This window comes from Hyposmocoma kahamanoa, unplaced genomic scaffold (assembly GCF_003589595.1).
Source record: "Hyposmocoma kahamanoa isolate Upper Pololo Valley unplaced genomic scaffold, ASM358959v1 64, whole genome shotgun sequence".
In the NCBI taxonomy this organism is placed as follows: domain Eukaryota; kingdom Metazoa; phylum Arthropoda; class Insecta; order Lepidoptera; family Cosmopterigidae; genus Hyposmocoma; species Hyposmocoma kahamanoa.
The window spans coordinates 13,674,354-13,694,525 of NW_020653852.1; the positions used below are offsets into that span (position 1 = coordinate 13,674,354).

General features: G+C 36.6%; 1 protein-coding gene across 3 annotated transcripts in view; it reads right to left on the bottom strand.

Annotated features, from left to right (window-relative positions):
• The window catches only part of LOC113230693 (dystroglycan), an 80,804-nt gene extending 63,393 nt beyond the window's left edge, over positions 1-17,411 (bottom strand). For all 3 annotated transcript variants that reach the window (XM_026464737.1, XM_026464736.1, XM_026464735.1), the window contains exon 1: positions 17,209-17,411. The gene's annotated coding sequence lies outside the window, so the exon portion shown is untranslated. The remainder of the gene's footprint in view (positions 1-17,208) is intronic.
• Between the last annotated feature and the right edge of the window lie 2,761 nt (positions 17,412-20,172).

Sequence of the window (20,172 nt, forward strand, 5' to 3'; positions counted from 1 at the left end):
ACCCTGTACATAATGTAACTATTCTGGTCCAAAACTAGATTTCTTCTATGCTACGTTTATTTTTAACAACACAACCTTGTACCTAATATATGTATAACGAATTGATCTATGGATAGGTAATCAATACAATGCATTTTATTTTACATTTATTATTACATTGTGGTGTAAGATTTTATTTAGGTTATTTATAGTGCAGTGTACGTTTTGTTGGTAATTAAAATGAATATTAGTTTACCGTAGTAGATGATGAAGCAGATTTGTTTTAAATTGTGTCTTATGTGTTTGTTGTGATATAACGGGGAGTGCTCTGAGGAACTATACGAACCGGTGCCACCGTCTCGTTTCTACCATCGCACCTCCCGCCAAAGGAGTAGAACCCATCCCCACATCTTAGATGCCTGGCATTGTAAGACCACGCGGGCATCTCGTTCGTGCCTTCCTCGGACCTGCAAGATGTGGAATGATCTTCCTCCCGAAATATTTCCTTTGCGCTATGACATGGGGTTCTTCAAAAAGCGTGTTTACAGGGCTCTCGAAGACTGGCAACGCGTAGGCAGCTCATCTCACGTTGCAAATGTCCATGGGCGACGATTATAATTGTGTCGTTTTGCACTGTTGTGTGTGTGTTTGTTAATTTTTTGGTGTGTTCTTAACTCAGAATATCATCGAGGGTTATGTGTTCCATATTCCACTGCAGCAGAGTCCAATGTCACCAATTTGAGATGTTTGTGTTATTACTAATTAGTATTGCCTTATGTATTGTGTTGTATGTTAAACAAAGTAGTTTTGATTTAAATTTTAATATAAGAGACATAACCAACATAATTCGTTACGAAACTAATTTTGCTTCGCAGTGTAATAAGGCATTGTTTAGTGTAGTAGTTTAGTGTAACAAGTCTGGCTTGATGACTATCATGATAATATTTCAATTCCTTGAACTATTAACATTTCAATTCAGTCATAATCTACCACTTTGATATATGAGATTTTCGCCAATGTCGTGTAATATGAACTGTATGTAAAATTAGAAGACAAACCGATTGGCTGAATGATTGACAGAATGAGAATGAAAAACTATAGACAAAAATAAAGTCTTTGATCTATGAATGAGGAGAGACGTAATTGAACGTCCAGTCACGTACGAATGAAAATTGATGAACGAAAAAATTCCTCGAAAAATATATTTTATTATTTATTTGTGTTATTATGCTACATTTTTGCTTGTATTTATTGAGAACTGTATTTTATTTATTTGTCTATAAATCACTGATTTTTATTTTCGATGTTAATTACAATATTAACAGATTTTTTTTATAAATTCGCAGGTGTCTTAAAAGATATTTTACTGTCAAATTTAGACTAATTAAGTAATAATAGAAGCAGTAGATAATGTTTTCTGAGATATATTACCGTATGCAAGTATCTACTAAATCTATTTGTATTAAGGCTTTATTATACAATCGACAAACAAAGCAGTTCTATTCTACAGCACACGGAGAGTGCGATGGAATTCCACGAATTGATCCTGCTTACCTCTTTCCATCATCAGGGAATGAGACGTAGGCTGGGCTTCCACCCCTACGTTGTGGATATTCCAAAGATTGTTCGCACGAAGCGTTACGCTTCCACGTTTATATGGCGAACGGCTATGGAGTGGAATTCTCTGCCTGCATACTTATTCCCTGAACGTTATAACTTAGGCCCTTCAAGGCGAGAGTGAATAGGCACTATTTAGGTGTGCATGCTCCATCGTCGACCTCATCGCCACTTTCCATCAGGTGATAAGGAGGTTTTTTTGAGATACCATGTGACGGTAAGAACAAGTCACGACTTGTTCTTTACGTCACATGGTATCTTACTGTCATTTCCTGGTGGTAAGTGTCACGCTTGTCCGTAACAGTTGAAGTACCGCCACTGTGCGAAAAACGCACTTATTTTTTTAATAAGAATAATGGTAGACGAAATATGTACTAGAAATGCGAAGCTGTTCTAAAGATACACTATCTTGGTTTGTAGTATAATATCTATATAGTATTTATTTAAGTGTAAACAAATACTCTAAAACTAGTTGGTTAAATCACTAAGCTTTTGCCTAGCGATAAAGAAGAGTCTCTTTATGTAAAATCTTTTTGAAATAGAATAAATAAAAAAAATATGCTGGGTAAATCTTATAAAATGTATTTCGATGCTATGCTCAGATAGTTTCAATAATATTACAATAGACAAACAAAACAATTACGGAGGAACTAGTAGACAATGCATTCACGAGAGACGTCTCGCCAAGTGGCCGTAGTTATGCATCGTTGCTGCAAGAATTAACCGGTGTGACTGAACTGTAGTGCACCCAGCCCGTGCAAAATGCATTCACGTATTATTATTACCGTTGCCAGTTAACTTGGAAGGTTGTGACCTCCTGAGTGTCGGTACTCTCTTTGAATTTGCTCTTAAAGGCTGTAATGTAGGAATTTCTTTTTTTAAGTGAATATTTTATTAGGATCGTCTTGAATTGTATCTAAAAAAAGTCGACACTACATCAGCTCGAATTAAAATTTTGCAAATACAGTTACCCCATACAAATACGGTTCATTTTACTAGGGTCGAGTGGCAGGTACGGTGGCTTTACTTCTTACTGGCTTAATTTCTTTTTTTACTAACGAAGTTAAAGCCATTTGAAAAATGTACTATATTGTATACGATACGTGTTTTATTTAGTTCAGTTGATATAAAATATAATCATTGATATATGTAAAGTACTTATTAGATACAGTGGTTTTCTTGTAAAATTTCGAGGTAAGTTTGTTTTTTTTATCGTGAAAATTTTAGGTAGTATACACACTTAAGTGACAAGCTAAGGTAAAATTGGGAACAATACTTAAGGTACAATTTTATGAAAAAGTTAATGTAATAAATTTTCAACCAAGTGTCGCTTAGCTCCTTTTACCATTCAATCGTAAATATTAGATATGGTAGTGTTTTTCTGATATAGAATTACAATTTGCAATAATATTAGGGTTGTTAATATTAAATTGTTGCATCTGCGTTGGCGGATAAGGTGCATACACTTACCTTCCATTTTATACGACTGACCTCCTTTTAGGTGCGCCGGACAGCCGGCTATAAAGCCACTTTCTCGGCTTAAAATGGTGAGACCTTTTGTAGAGCTTTTGAGTAAAGTGCTGATTTTGCAACGATGTGGTTTTGCAGGGATTTTTTTTAAATTTATATTTGTTTATCTCTTATTGATTAGGTGTTAACTTCTAAAAGATGGAATGGTTCCAAAGGGCAGATTTTTAAAGGAAGGAATTAACTAGTTAGTGTTATTAGTTTATTGCAAACTTTCGTTGTTTTCTGTTTGTCATTTACGTAATAATACAATTGTTCTAATTGTTCTGCGGTTTAAGTAGTTAATAATAAAATATACTGAATTGGATTTACCTCGTTACTGCTTATATTAATGTTAATAACATATGAGTCACATTCAATGGATATATTAACCTCAAACGATTAGTAATTATAGTAACAATTTGTCAGAGAGTTGCACTCAGTCTGGTCCCTAACTAGGGATTCCCGTACATAAATTACGAAACGAAATTACGTTATAGGGCAGAATTCGGAACACTCAGACATAACCCAATTTGGAAAATTTAGTTTTTTATGATGCCAAGCGACGGGACTGGTGCTAAGTGACACGCCTGTCCGTAACAGTTATAGTGCTGCTCAGAGCTTTAAAACACAAGCATCTGTGGGGCACTGCCACTGCACCTGTTACTCTGAGACATGAGTTGATAAGTCCCATGTGCCTGTAATTTCACCATCACCCTTTAAAACGCAGTAATACTCACATTACTGCTTGCCGACAGAAATAGGTAAGATGGCAGTATTCCCCGGACGAACTCTTTCACAAGAATCTGTACTTATACTAAAATCGCGTATAGGTATTTGTTTTGTCAAATGTGGTCACGGCTGACTATAATAATTAGTTATCTAAAGTGAACATCATTTGAAGACTCTCGGATCTCTTTAATGTAGTAGTTGTAAATAAGTACATTTGTACGAAATTGTCAAGGCATCGTCCGTTTAATTGATTATCTACTAGAGTGCATAATCGAGTTATAGATACTGTAGAGGTTAATCGTGTTAGTGTGTGCAGTTCACCCGTACTGACACGTACACCGTTCGTAATTGTTCTGTTCAGCCTATTGTAGGTCATTCATTCATTAGACATTTATTTTGTATTTCTGTGTGGGGAGCGATGGCGGCGGTGCGCGGTGGTACTACAACTACTTACTTGAGGATTATTGAAAGCTATCATTATATGGTGTACGAGCCCTGTACGCCACTTACGGCGGGGTCGGGCTCGGCCCGCGGCGCGTGGTCGTTTTCAGTTTACGGGGTGTGCTCATGCTCTTCGGTGGCACAGTAGTTAGTACTATGGGCGCTTGATGAGGAGGTTGATCCTCGATTTATGCCAATTTAAGAAACGAACATTTCTAAGTTGGTTTTGGTCTGAGTATTCTGGGTTATCGTTGATTTGGTATTCATAGTACCTACATAGTACACGAAATTCGCCAGTAGTTTGGCATTTTTCCCCCTTAAATACTTCTCTTTGGCATAGCTTTCAAGAAAATGAAACCTAACATAGAGACGGTTGAGATACAACAACGCTATAATAAGTATCTCATTTCCACTACATCGGGAAGCATGCTTTACATTTTTACAATTGTGAGATCTTGTACTCGTAATCTATTACGTCTCCGTATATTATCTCAATTTGATGGCGTTGGACGCTTCGTCCTACGCGGACCTCGGCCTCGGCACTTATGGTTTTGTTTTAAAAAAATTTAAATAGCTCTTTAATGGCGGCCATATTTAAAAATTGCAAAAATATATTTTGACTACTAATTGTTATCAAACAATCTTAGAAAACTTTTCGTGCCAATTTTCAGCCCGAGCAAAGCAAGTTTTTTCAATAGCCATTTACATAAAAAATTACGGCTATATCGAAAAACGGCAAAAACAAAATTTTTACCCCAAATTGTGATTGAAGCCATGCCATTTTCAGTCGAATTAGAAGAAATTTTTATCTACCGCCAAAAAAGTTTCTATGGCAGCCATATTGAAAAATGGCGAAAAATAAATTTTGACCGCTAATTATTATTAAACACTCATAGAGACCCCGACATGTCCACTTTCATTCGACTTAGAGCAAATTTTTATCTGGCGCTAAAAAAGTTTGTATGGCAGCCATATTTAAAAAAGGCGAAAAAATTAATTTCGACCGCAAATTATTATCAAACACCTATAGAGATCTCCATATATCGATTTTCAGTTGAATTAGAGCTAATTTTTATTAGTTGTTGAATGGCGGCCATGTTAAAGAATGGCGTAAAACCATTTTTAATCACAAATTATTATCAAGCATTCATATAGACCCACACATGCAAATTTTCAAAGGGAGTAGAGTATTTTCTTTTCTGTCGCCAACGAACGCTTCTATGGCGGCCATATTTGAAAATGGCGAAACACCAATTTTGACCACAAATTATTATCCGGCACTTCTAGAAGCCGCCGCATGCCAATTTTCAGCCGAATCAGAGCAAGTCGGTTTCGGCAGCCACTTTTGACGAAAAAAAAGCCATATTAAACAGTGGCGAAAAGAAACTTTCATCCCAAATTATGGTTAAGGACTCCTAATTTAGCATAGCAAGCATAACAATTTTCAGCCGGATCGAAGCAAGTTTATCTTCGGCCGCCATTTTGAATTCGCCATCTTGTTTTTTTTAACCCAGGCAGTTGAGCACTATTAATCTCTATGACATTCCTTCGAGCACCTCCGGAAACTATTAGAGATAGGTCTCTAATAGTTTCCGTGATAGACTTTGAAATTGGTATGGCGGCCATCTTATTTATTTGAATTTCGAACATTTTACTTCCGGCGGAAATTGACCAGGGTGAATCTCATAAAAGTGCACAAATATTCCCTCTATATATTATAGTTTTTGCAGGCCGTTGATCACTCTTTCATATTTTCCACATTTAGGTCTTCTTATATTTGATTCTTTACTTTGGAATCTATCCGCGTACAACGGTATACATATTCCACCATATCAGGAAGTATGCGTTCTATTTCTATATATATATATATATATATATATATATATATAATATAATATATATATATAATATTTAGTTATATTTGTCGATTCCGGGGGGAACGTTGCTGCAACACATATTACACCACTGTTTAAAACCCAGAAGCAATGTGTCAGGGCCATGTTTGGTGTGGGCCAGCGAGAAAGCTGTGTACCCTATTTTAGACAACTAAAGATTTTAACCCTACCATCTATGTTTATTTACGAGGCCTGTGTTTATATAAAACAAAATCCAGGCAACTTTAATCTAGTGAAAACCAGACATCCCAGGAAAACAAGGAACAAAATAGAAATACGGCCAAAACAACGCCCCACCTTGGAATTTTACAATAGAACGATGTTTATATTGGCACCTAAATAATAAAATACCAGATGCAGTTAAAGAATTAAATTGTGGGCAATTTAAAATAAAATTACATAATTTGTTAGTTACACAATGCTACTACAATATAAATGATTTTTTAATAGATAACATAAAATGTAAAATTTAACCACTGTGCGTGATTGAAATAAGAATTGTCTTTGTTGTGAACGATCTAACAATAATATACTATAACACCATTGTAAACTACATTTTTCAGCGAATAAATATCTTGTATTCTTGTATTCCGACGACAACGAAATGTAGAGTGTTATTGATCGTATTTTGACATACTCTTTTTTTTGGTCGTGTTGGTATTAGAATCGAATTTATTGAATAATGTGAATAGCTACTCAGCCTCTATCGTAATATCCAGAATTGGAAATTATGAAATAAATATCTATTTCATAATATTGTAAATATATTTACTTCCTTTGATAAGTATCATGATAATTATCCGTTATATATTGGGTAAATAATTATCCATGCTGATTCACAGTTTTGTTTCTTTAATTTCTGACTAAAAATGACTAACAGTGAGAAAACGAAACAAACACGCAGAAAAATCTTTGGAAAAACGATTTGGTTTGTGACTTACTTGAGATTGTCGTTTGACAAATCTGGATAGGTCTTTAATACAAACACATGCCACGACATTCTAGCAATGTTAAACGGTAGCGTTTTCAGTTCCTTTTTTTTTAAACATCTATATAGTCTTGCGAGCATGTCATGGATAAACCTACACATTCAATGAAGTTTGACAAACCCCAGGTACTTGCAAAAGAAGTCAGTTATCTACCCAGGATGCTGCGAGAGGCCATTGAAATTAAAAAAAAAACATCCTAATTTGAACAGGGAAGATGGTTTCTCCGTACCACCAGTTTGGGATCCAGTATTTCCTCTAATGAAAAATCCCAAACAGACATAAGACTGCAGTACTAATTAATACGTTTTAGTTTATTCTAATTTCTATTATTAATTAATAATAAATTGAACTTAATAAAAATTCATTCAATAAAATAATTTGTAAAACTTAATGTAGCGTAAATTGGAATGTTTTCTTTGTAAAATTAAAAATTTAATTAATAACTATTGTAACTATAGTGAAAAAATAGGGTGGTTTGCATCAATATTAGACATAACTGGTTGAGACTGTACCACCTCAGTCAACCGTGTAATGGGACCTGTAAAGGGCCCGAAACGTCGGTTTGTTTGAAAAAAACAAATATACGCGATTTAAATTCGGAAAAATAGTTTCATTTCCTATCCATGATAATTATCAATTCGAACCCAAGTAATATCCCTTAAGCAAAACATTAAATTTAAAAATCCAAACATGATATAAATATAAAAATTAGTTTTATATATACATATGTGTGCTTAATACAGGAGCGCCAGGCATTCAGCGTTGAGATGGGCGGAGGACAACGCAGGAATTGTGGGACAAATCTGTATGAGATTAGCACGGAACCGTGGGGAGTGGCATAGAAACTTGCGAGGCCTATATGACGATGACGATGTGTGCTTATTGTCACCCACGTGAATTGTTAAAACGACTAGTTATGTAAACAATGGTTTACAACGGTAAACAACGAACTCAGGTATTTTAAAACCATGATTTACGATCTTCATTCACGCGCGCACTACGGACCAAGACACTGTGATTAGTTCACTAAAATGAATACTGTATTTAACAAATTCTGTGAAAAAAGTAATCAATCAAGGATTACAATTTAAGTGTTGGAAAAGAAATTTGTATTAATTACTCTAAGTCGGAACTTTTATCTGGAGCCGTACTTCCAAGGACTCCAGCAAAAAAATTAAGTACACGGCGTTGGGAGTTGAGAGGATGATTAAAACGGAGCAAAGTATCTCCAAATTTAATTCGAGGAAGTAGGATGTTTTGAACTAAGTGCGATGTAAAGAAGATATTCTAATTCTTAGGTTTTCGCGATAGTTCCACATAGGAAATGAAACTATTTTGTGCGTAACAAACCAACGTTTTTAAACAGGTCCCATGGTGTGACCATGGCTGATGGAAAAATATATACGATTTTGATCCGAAACGAAAAAATAGTTTCATTTCTTAAGATATTCTAAGTTTGATTTTAATAGAATTAATAGAATCGCATTAAGGCCGTGCTAACACGTCATCAGGAATGGTACGGGTTTCTAAACTGTGTTACTGTGTAAAACGAAAGGGTATTGTGTATCCAGTGGCGAAGAGTCCATATGACGCGATTCCCATTGGCCTTATAGGTGGGTTTACGAAATTGTTTTATCGAGGAATAATGTAATGAGCCAGACAACCACGCCAATAGCCTGGTCTCAAACTAGGGAATTACCTGTAATATGAGTACCAGAGCAACTGAATTCACTCTGGGCCACTTTCGGGAACAGCCAGACCAGAATCCATTTAGAAAAGTTCATTCCCCAAATTGGCCTTACCGAGTATCGATCCCGGGACTTTCTCATCCAGTGCCCACAGTATAAAACGTTGGGCCACCCAGACCGTCAAATAATATAACACGTTAATCTCTACATTAACAAGATTTAAATTAATTTTAAACCGACGAAACGTCTGACTATTTTATCTTGGTATATAGCCTTACTATACAATGTCAGTAAGTAGTTAGTTTTCCAACAAAACGCCAGAGTGTTTCGTCCGACGAGGCAAATTCCCCATAGTCGAGATCCCATATGCCACAATAAAATACTGCTTAGGGAGAAACTGTCTCTTTCAGTCCTATGGAAAAACGATCATGTTTCGTGTGTTTTAATTTCGCAAATTTGGTAGGCCAACTCGATTGAAATCGAGTTACGGGACGAGTTAGAATAATTAGCAATGCACAGGTCCAACCGAGATAGGCAAAGTGTAATTTGCATTTCGCTTTAAAACAAGTAACCGTACTGACGCGCTTATACCGCCTCTCATACCAATCTGGTAACGTGCCCCTAGCTTGGAGGGAGGCCAACGTGCAACCTATCCCCAAGAAAGGAGATCGGTTTGATCCGACAAACTATCGCTCAATAGCTGTCACTTCAGTGCTCTGCAAAGTGATGGAGCGGATTCTAAATATCCAGATAATCCGGCACCTGGAACGTCACTCCATTCTTAATGATCGACAGTACGGGTTTCGGCCGAACCGATCAACGGGTGACGTTCTAGCGTATCTAATGCATCTCTGGGGTGAAGCTATCGACAAACAGGGCGAAACCTTAGCGATAAGTCTGGATATTGCTAAGGCCTTTGATCGGGTCTGGCACCGTGGTCTCCTCTCCAAGCTTCCGGCATATGGTCTTCCCGGCTGCCTTTGTGAGTGGATCTCCTGTGTCCTTGTTGACGGAGGCACTTCGCGGCTCGTGACAGTTAATGCTGGGGTGCCACAGGGCTCCGTGCTGTCGCCCACGCTGTTCCTTCTGCATATCAATGACTTGTTGCCTTTTGGCAACATTCATTGCTATGCAGATGATAGCACAGTGCACGGTTGCTATTATAAGCAATCGTCAAGCAGCCGGGAGGACCCTGAGAGAAACCGGGAAAAACTTGTCGCTGAGCTCAACCATGTTTTGGAACATATATCGTCGTGGGGCTCCCGAAACTTGGTTGAGTTCAACGCCAAGAAAACCCAGGTATGCGCGTTCAGCTCCAAAAAATTCCCATTCCTTCCACTTCCCCATCTTCAGGGTACAACGCTGACGCTGCAGGACAAGCTCAGCCTACTGGGGATGAGCATCCGGAAGGACATGAGCAACAAAGAGTATATCGAGAGCGTCATCTGTACCGCGTCGCGTAAGCTTGGCATCCTGAACAAGGTGCACCGATTTTTTACTCCAGTGCTGCGATACCTGTTGTATAAAGCTCAGGTCCGAAGCAGCATGGAGTACTGTTCGCACCTTTGGGACCGCTCTGCCAAGTACTTGCTCGATGCCCTAGATGGACTGCAGCGCTACGCCTTCCGTGTTGTCAACGATCCTCATGTAACTGAGCATGCGGAGTCGTTACAGCTTCGCAGAGATATAGCGTCTCTTAGTGTATTCTATCGCCTGTACCACGGTGAGTGCTCTGAAGAGTTATTCAACCTTATCCCTTCCTCTCCTTTCCATCAGCGGACCACCCGTGCCGGACTGCGTTGCCACAGTTGGACGGTCAGTTCAATACCGTCCCGCACTAAAAAGTTTGGCAATTCGTTTTTATGCCGAACTATCAAATTGTGGAACCAACTCCCGGCGCATGTGTTCCCTCCCCTCTATAACATCGGGTCCTTCAAACGTAGTGTGAAGAAGCATTTGGCCAGATCGGCAAAATGATAGTGACGGAGTGAAAATATTTGTGTTTTCCATCCGCTACTCTCATCTCTGGACTGTATTCGCACTTTCCATCAGGCGCAGTGCAGTCATTTTGCCGAGTCACAATAAAAAAAAAAGAAAAAAAGCAAGGATTAACGCAAATGTGACATGCTATAATTGGTAGTATTATACTATAATGCTTCTGTTGAAATTAATAGCGCGCGAAATGATCGTGCGTGCTCGCGTTTTGTGATTGTACATAATTGTTGCAGTGATTGTACTTAATTTTCATAGTTTTTGTTAAGTCATCAGTGGGTGAATCGTTACAATGTTACAGCATTAATTCATACTGTTCCATAATCGATTTTTTGTTGAAATCTTCTCTCACCTCGCATGTCGTTTGAGAATATCCACTATTCTATCATCAATTCACGCTTTGTTGCCCGTCTTACAGTAAGACTTACTGTGTTACTACCACCTCAACTGATATACATAGCGTTGACAGTTCAAGGGACCACGTAAAATTGTGCATGGCAAATTGTACACTGCTGCTTAGCAAATACAAATTTGTATTGTTAACTAATGGGTAGATTGAATACTAATGGATAGATAAAGCAAGGCATTCGCGAAGAGATGGTCACAGATAAATATTTTATCAATTTAAATAATACAAGTAAGTGCTATTGTATCGAAATGTTCTGAATCCATGTATAAAGCACGCTGCTTGCATGAGCGTGTCATCAAAGTCGAAAGCAAGGCGACAACTCGCACGAGATTGAAAGCTGTAAGCTGCGAACTTAACAAGTAATTAGCAAGTTGGTACAGATGTAATGCTCACATCGTATAGACTCGCTTTAGAGAGATACCATGCCGTGCGTGAATTGTGAATATAATTGTATTGAGGATTTGCTTACGTGACTGTCTCCAGCTTCTGGAACACTTATTTGTCAAATCCTGTTTTAGGAGGAAGTAAATGGTATTTACCTCGATTGAGTTCTTTGAAATCAAAACCACGTTTAATACCTTTGTTGTGAGAAGTTCGGGATTTCAAGTACTAGAAAAACAATGGTGGTCAATAAACTTTATATAATTCAAATTTAATGAATTGTCTTAATTATCTAGCTCTAACAACATAGACAATACATAAAAGCGCATTCTGATAAGACTAATTCTACTCCTACCTATATACATATAATAAGTTCGTTGAACATTCAACTAATACAACCTACTGTAAAATTAACGATAAATTTGTTCCAAATAAACTAGTTCCAGACAGTTGTGAGAGAAATTGTCGATAAACAGTATGTCGGCAAGCAGATATCGAACGCCGGGGAATCGAAGATTTCTTTGTAGCGTGTTAACCCGTGAACAAATAAACAAAGCCACCTGCTTCGAAGTAAAACAGAATATTTAGCCGGGAACAATCGATACCGCGGAATGCGTGTCCGTGGTTCGCGGGATCGCTGCCTGCTATTGATTTCATGCTTGGCTTCATGTCACTAGATTTTTACCACGGATTTCTGTGTTCGGCAGCGGAAATGTCGTGACATCACTTCATCACTGTTCAGTATAAAATAAGTGGTTGTTACTGACTTCATTTGATTACTTAATCGTTATAAAAATATAGAAGTATAACGTGAAATATGATATCGTAATTGTTTATTTTTTTGTAGGCTTGAGGTTTCATATTAGGTGTTTTACGTTATGTATTTTTAATATCTTTGACTGATAAAAAGTAAGACCAAAGTTATCCACATTTGTGAGGAAAAAGCCACCATATTGTAAGAATAATTCCAAAGAGACATTGTTAAAGAAATTGATAAAGCTTATTGTATACAGAGTACGAGCGATAGACATGTGTAATTATACCATTTTATTAATCAGGTGATTGTGCAGCAATTACTGACAGTGCAAAACACACTAACACACTCTACTATTAATATCGATTATAGTTCTAATAGAGTTGTATTAATTACTCCCTCAAACGTACGAAGATTAGACGCAGCGAACATGTATGAAGGAGGTATATTGTAAATTTATTTTCGTCGCTTCTCACATTCTGTTAACTTATAAACGATTCTATACTGATCGTGATTGTACAAGAGACAACCTCTCTCTCTCTCTCTCCTTCTCTATTTTCGTAATGATGTGATACGACGGACAATGTAATAAACACAGTATCAACAGTACATGGACAGACGATTTCGTCAATCTCGTTGAGCAGCGTCTTTGGTGTAATTAATTGCCACAGGTCCTGCAAATCAACCTTTTTTCGACATTCACACTTATATCCCACTAATATTGTCAATCCCCAACCGCGATGGCGCAATTAGATTAGATTTTTGATACCAAGTGACGGAAAGAACAAGTCGTGCGCCTGTCAAGAACAGTTGCAGTGCCACTCAGAGCTTTAAATTGCAAAGATCTGCTACTGCGCCCATCACCCTGAGACATGAGTTGACAAGTCCCAAGTGCCAGCTTACCTTTGAAAATCGGAACGCAGTAATGCTCACAATGCTCACATTTCTGCTTGGCGCCAGAAATAGGTAAGTGGCAGTACTGCTCAGCGGACGAACTCTTTCACAAGGAGCCTACTGCTATTATAATTATAACATATGGTCTGGTATTCGGCCAGCGTTAAAAATATGTCATTAGAAAAATGTATAAATTATACAACTACTTAATCGACTTATCGGAGAAAATAATTTAAACAAACAAACACGTACGTCTTTCACTATTTATGTATGCACCAATGGAATGAGCTAATGGTTTTTCATAGTAATCCATAACCAAAGGTAAAAATATACATTGGATTAAACGCATACACTACACGATTTCAAGGGACACTAACTACAACTTTAGGGAGGTGTAACAAAAGTTAGAGATTTAGTGTCCCTAATTTGGGCAACTTGTATACATATGTATTTATCAGAGTGAGGAGCTAATTAGGGACTTCGCACACTCTTAAGGCAGGCCCCTTGACATCGAGTAGTATAATAAGCGTTTTAATCATAAAATACATTAAAAAGTGGAAAACGGAGCTGAATTAAGTCCAGTCTAAAAGTCACAGTTTTTGGTATTTATGAGCGTCCAAATGAATTCGAGGACATTGCGAGTTGTTTAAGGTATAATTACTTTTTAATTTATTTGAAGACGTACTTAAAAAACATCCTCATTTGAGATATATCCAACCCAAATTCTTGTTCTTAATGAGAACGGACTTTATTGTCATCTAATTAATTACTGGTTTATATTTCTTTATCGGGATGGGATTATGATTCATACGCCTCTCTTATCTACGATGGTTGTCTCCTTTTTTGTATAGTCAAATTAATCCGATACGCCTCATGTATCCCTAACAATCTTAGTTTTTTTAAATTTTATACATCTATACATTTTTTTGTAATTTCTTTTTTTTATAAATTTAAGAAAATGAAAACCCAGCTGCACGTTAGAGAGACGATGTGGCTTTAGGACGCTACAGTACCAAAGTCGTTAGGGACACCGTGTGTCTCTAGGACACGTGACGGAGTAATCAAAGGAAGTTTCGATCGTGGTATCTTTGTAACTACGAATTTGAAGGGCGCTCTCTTTGCAGGATTTGTTTGAATTGGATAACATTCCTTGTTGGTATATACATACATGTCAAAAGGGTCGCCAAATAAAATTGAATTTGTTATACAGTATTTTCCTTTTTTTGTTGTGTTGTTTCTGAGAATTTCAAAGGGTCTTGCGTCCTACTCAAGAGGGTATATTCTCTGTCGGTCACTACAATTTAGAGTCTAACATTGGCTTAACCTTTGCGAATGCAAATATAGAGGAATTGGAGGAAAATTTGGTTCTAGTTTCAATCATAGATTCACAATTAGAAGTTGATAAGTTTTTCATCACCGTATAAGGTGTACTTTTGTTTGATCCTCTATTTTCGTTGCGTGTAGTAAAAATAATTGATGTATAAAAAAAATGCGTTAACAGTTTACAAACTTACGTTATGTTACGCAATTCCCAAGGTAGCGACTTTTTGGAATCGTTTTTTCTCGTAAAGAACTTTAGAGATCAATAAAGCGTCGACTGGCTTTTGATTAAACAGTAATTGTAAAACGATTGCTTTTATTCATACTTATGAAGCGGGTGAAAGCCTATAAACTATTAGGCAACAAAAATAATTGTATAAGTGATATTAATACTTACATAATCGTGTATAATACTGGCTCTAGAAAATTTATAATCTTCCTTGACACTGTAAGTTGCGGTTTGTCATTTCGATACAAAGTTTCTGTTTATAAACTCTATAAAAATAGTTTTACGTGAGTTTCCAGACATGACGGTTTTTCCCTCATGGCAAACATACACGTCAAGACTGTCTGTTACAATTTGGATTTGAAAATGAAATTGACCAAAAAGAAAATCCATTGGTGTTAAAAAGAATTCACTAAAGAACTTAAATTTCAGTATTAGCAAAATTATATTTGCGAAATTTCTTAGTGAATTTAACAACAAAAGAGGTAGCAAAGCACCAACAGAAATATCATTCACAGTAATAGGTTTGTTAATCAATGTAACAATACATTCAGTTAAAAATAAAACATGCTTTATCACGTGATGAAACATATCACAAGTGTAATGAAACACTGTATGAAAACTCTTAGTGCGTTTTAATGGCATTTAATAGGGAGAAAATTTGATGCTCGTCATAATCTTGAGTATCTGGAGATTAACCGGAGGTGCTGGAGCCTGACGGGTTGCGTGCAGCTTGGACGTTGTCAAGACAAGTCAGTTTCTAACTATGTTAGTGCATGCTTCCGGATGAGGATCCAGACAACATTCACAGTAACAAATTTACAAATGTATCATAGGTTTAGAAATGTGCTATTCTTATCATAAATTATGGCAATCAAAAATTTTGCTACGGGCGTTGATGATTCTCCAGGTTAGCATTCCTGAACGCATAGGTTTATTGTTACCACGACAGTATAATCATTTCGCACAATAGTATAGTATGTTTTTTTCAGAATCGATGAAAACCGAATACTTACTACCCGTGAAAGATTATTAAAAATTATGTATATGTTAAAGTTTATTACAGACATCTAAACAATTTCCTACTTGTCAAACATATTTAAAAATAAAAGGGAAAAATAGTTTCATATTTTTTCATACTGTTTTGTTCAGAACTAGCTCACTAAAAGTTTGCCACAGATATATTTCAATTGTTTATCACAATTTTCTTACGACGATTGTATGGACGTGTAGAGATTCAAATTTTACGTTCAGCAATAGTATAATCTTGAATTTCACGTGTTTTGAGTTACAACATTATTGTAAGAGCAGTGCGAGTGTAAGCAACACTGCAGCTTCGATAGAATACGTATGATGTAAACTTTAGTGGGCGTAATAGTAAAGCAAAAGTTAATGTACATTTGTTATAAAGATTAATGTTGCGGTGGTGTAAAGTTGTTGAATATAGCGGAAGCAGCTAAAAAAGATATGCAACTTTGGCTAGTGTAGTATTAAAAGTACGCTAAGAGATTGTTACAAATATAATTAGTTTGTATATTTATTTTGGAGTGCGATTTCAATGCTCAAAAATAATTGAAGACCGTCGCGACATTTCTAACTTCTTGAAATTGTTAAATTACTTTGAAACGTTAATATTTATAATATTTTATGATATTAATTTCCGTTTGTTTAAAGTAAAGACACTCGAAAGTTCTACGAGAACAATAACAAAGAACTTAAAGTGTTGAATTAAAGTATATAAATTTAGTATACATAGAAATTTGCCGACGCCATGCTTCGAATATGCGTCATCAAGTTTCAGCAAACTAACGTCATTAACTAAATTGCTATGGCAGCTTGCTTATGATCTATCGCGACTTTTTTAATTTGACGCCACATTTTGCTTTAATCCGTATAACAATAAGCTATTTAATATTGAAATTGATTTTAAGGGCAAGTTTGTCTGAGTTTATGAATTACATCCGTTAGATTGTGAGTGATTGCCCGAGGCGTTTCTCTCCCCAAGTTCTTTATGTGTTGGTTGGTATACGAAGGGAGATCTTCTCAATATGCGAATTTTATTAGGGTCGCGAATCAATAGCCTTCATTCTGTAACCCCCTTAAATTTTATGGCCCCCATAAATATTATAGTGTTAAATAATGCGGTATGTGATTGAAAAAGCACGTTGTTTGGGCTACGTTAGTTGTCTGTTAAGTTTTTTTGACCTAATATTTGTAGAATACGACTCATAATTTCGTAAAGCATTATTTTATGTTGGAAGCGACATTTGAAACCAATACGTGAAGTTAGGAAGTATTTTTTAATAACGCTAGTTATACAGTAGCCAATAACTTTATGTGGAAATGAATAAGAAAAACGTAATCTACGTAGACAAGTTCAAATACCTTTGCTCGGCGTGGTGTTCGTCTGTTGAAGTTCGTAACACGAAATCACAAAATTTCAGTTTACTAAATTTCACTTCACAGAAATCACTGTATTCCAACAGCGAGCTCACTAAATAAGTAACTAGTTGGGTTAGTTTACTTGAGATATTGCCGGCAAGACACGTGGAGAGCCAACGACCGTCCGCTGGCAGCGACGCGAGGCGAGCGACTGCAGGCCCGTTGGTTGAGCTTGAGCACCCGCCGCCCCCGCGCACTGCAAGCCCCATAGGATCAGCTGATAATCCTTATCGCCTAACACCTATGCGCATATGTGCCATGAATCTGGCTTCGGTGTAATACATACTTATATGCATATGTACATGTGTAATTGAGGACAAGAGTAACCTTTACGTTCTTTAAATTCACAGTTCGTTGATCTCTAGCATGATGGTCTAAATATACATCATCTAGAACGTTGACAGTAAAAAAATTTTAAAATATAATTATAATTTTCGTTTTGAACTAGATAAAAATATTGGCAGAATAATTTAAGAACAACACATGTGCTCCAAATTCTAAAACAGCGGGGACGATACAAATGTAAAAAAAAATACACATCGGCAAGTATTCTCGTCATTATTAAAAAGAGCAATATGAAGAACGAGTATTCCCTTATGAATGAATGAGGAGTTTACACAAGAACTTCTGCTAAAAAGCGACAATACAACTTTTTCTATAGGTACCTCATGTGTTCTTTTTCTAATCATAGAGTACTTAAGATTGTTTGCAAAAATGTGTAAAAGATAGAGAAAACAAACAAAATATGGTTGATAAAAAGGTACCTAAATGTAAATGATAACTGCAAATATTAATTTCACTGTTAATTGAAACGGAAAGGAAATTGGATGTATGAAATTGGATGCTGAAGCAAAAGCAATTCGTAAGAATAGTCGAATTCCCAAGAATAGACGCTCTGATGCAGTGTAAGATCCATGAAATATACTAGAAATAACAACAGTAAATACAGGTATTTGGAACGGAGTTGTCTGAATTTCTTTGAATAGAACTCGTTAGCTTGAGAGTTATCAATGCGTCTTGAAACGTGACACTACGAATTTAAGGTATCTTCAGAAGACGTTTCTGTTTTCGTCATATACGAGCAATGTATTTACGTCAACAGACCAAGTTCGTTCATTTCAGAACATTCGTCATTTACAATATCATCAATCACTGACACACGTTCGAACCTGAAGCGGACAATCGCGGAAAAAATACGATGTCATCGTGGATTTTGTTCTATTTATCGGCGTTCAGGGTGAAGTGGACGTTTGATCTTCTATTATTGCCATGGTGTTGAGATACGCTCATGCAAATTTACGTGAAAATTCTTTTTAAAGAGAAATATGAGAAAATTAAAACACCGTAGCTTTTTCTGGTGATGTTCTTGGTTCAATTTTGCGAGATAATTAGGTAACTTAACCTCATGATGGATTTGGAAGCACGTTCAACTAGAGACTTTAGTTCAAAGTTTATAAACGAACATTTGAAGTTGGTCCGAAAGAAAGCCCTCGAATGTTTTTTTTTCGAAGTAATTTTCTTTTCTCATCGAGGACTTACAACTTCGCAAATTCAGGAACACGTCTGACGAAGAAATTTATAACAAGAAAAAGTTAAGTCGCCATTCAAGATGGGTCTAATATTAACACAAGTTTTGGCAAGGTATTTATTTATACATATTTTTCTTGTATTTTCGTGACAAAATTTTTTATCTTTCTTCTTATTTAATAGCTAGGCTCTTGTAGGTCGATTTATTTATTATATTATTGATGAAAATTTATTACGATACCTTAATTTTTTCCGCAAAAAATTAGGTTTAATTGAAACGACTGTACAGGTAATTTTGATTGCCTTAGATAAGCGAAATATACAGAAAGAACGAGAAGTAAATGAATAAACTTGATGAAACGTTTGAACAGCTCCTTAACTGAAAGTTGATTTATGCTGGTGTGTTACGAGAAGTATTTGAAAAGGAAGTGTGTCGGCGTCACGCGACATTGTGCGGCCATCCAAAGAAACGCTACAAAGTAACAGAAAAAGTCAAGACATATTAGAGATAGAAAGACGAGCCGCAAAAAAAGATTAATATGAACAATGAACATAAAAGTGATGGATTTAAGAATGGACGCAAGTTATTGTTGCGGATTGAATGACTTTTCTGTACTGTCGTGGACTAATTGTCCAGCGGAGTTATGAGCGGCGTATAAATAGTGTTTTATTTTAAATCCGTTAGATCTCACTATGGGTACCGACTGCTTCAACTTATAATGATGGGAAAGGTTGAAGGCAAAAGAGGTGCTGGTCGACGTAAAAAGTCGTGGTTACGTAATATAAGAGGTGGACCGGAGTCACATAGAAAAACTGTTTCGTTTGGCCATGGACAGGGACAAGTTTGCTATATTGACGGCCAACCAACCTCCAGTAGTGGAGAGGCATTTTAAGAAGATGAAAGATCTCATTATGAGAGGCAGAGATATGACTAACACGTCGATATTTATACGACGGAAAGTGAGACAAAACTTAAATAAACTCGAATACAAAACGTACACTGAAATGAATTTGGTATTAGACCCAAATTATTTTTTAACCAAGTGACGGGACGAAGAAGTCACGCGCCTGGCGGTAAGCGACACGCCTGTCCATAACAGTTGCAGTGCCACTCTGTGCTTTACAGATCACAAGGATCTAAGGGGCTCGGAGACATAAGATGACAAGTCTCATGTGCCTGTAACTTCAACAGCATCCTTACCATTCACAACCGCCACGCATTAATGCTCACATTACTGCTTGGCGGCAGAAATAGGTAGGAAACAGGGAAGTACTTTCCCTGGACTCTTTCACAAAGAGCTCTACTGCTAATGAAAATAAATAAATTTTCAAGGTACATTTTGTAATTGAGTTCATTTCTTAGAGAGCCGTTTAATAAGC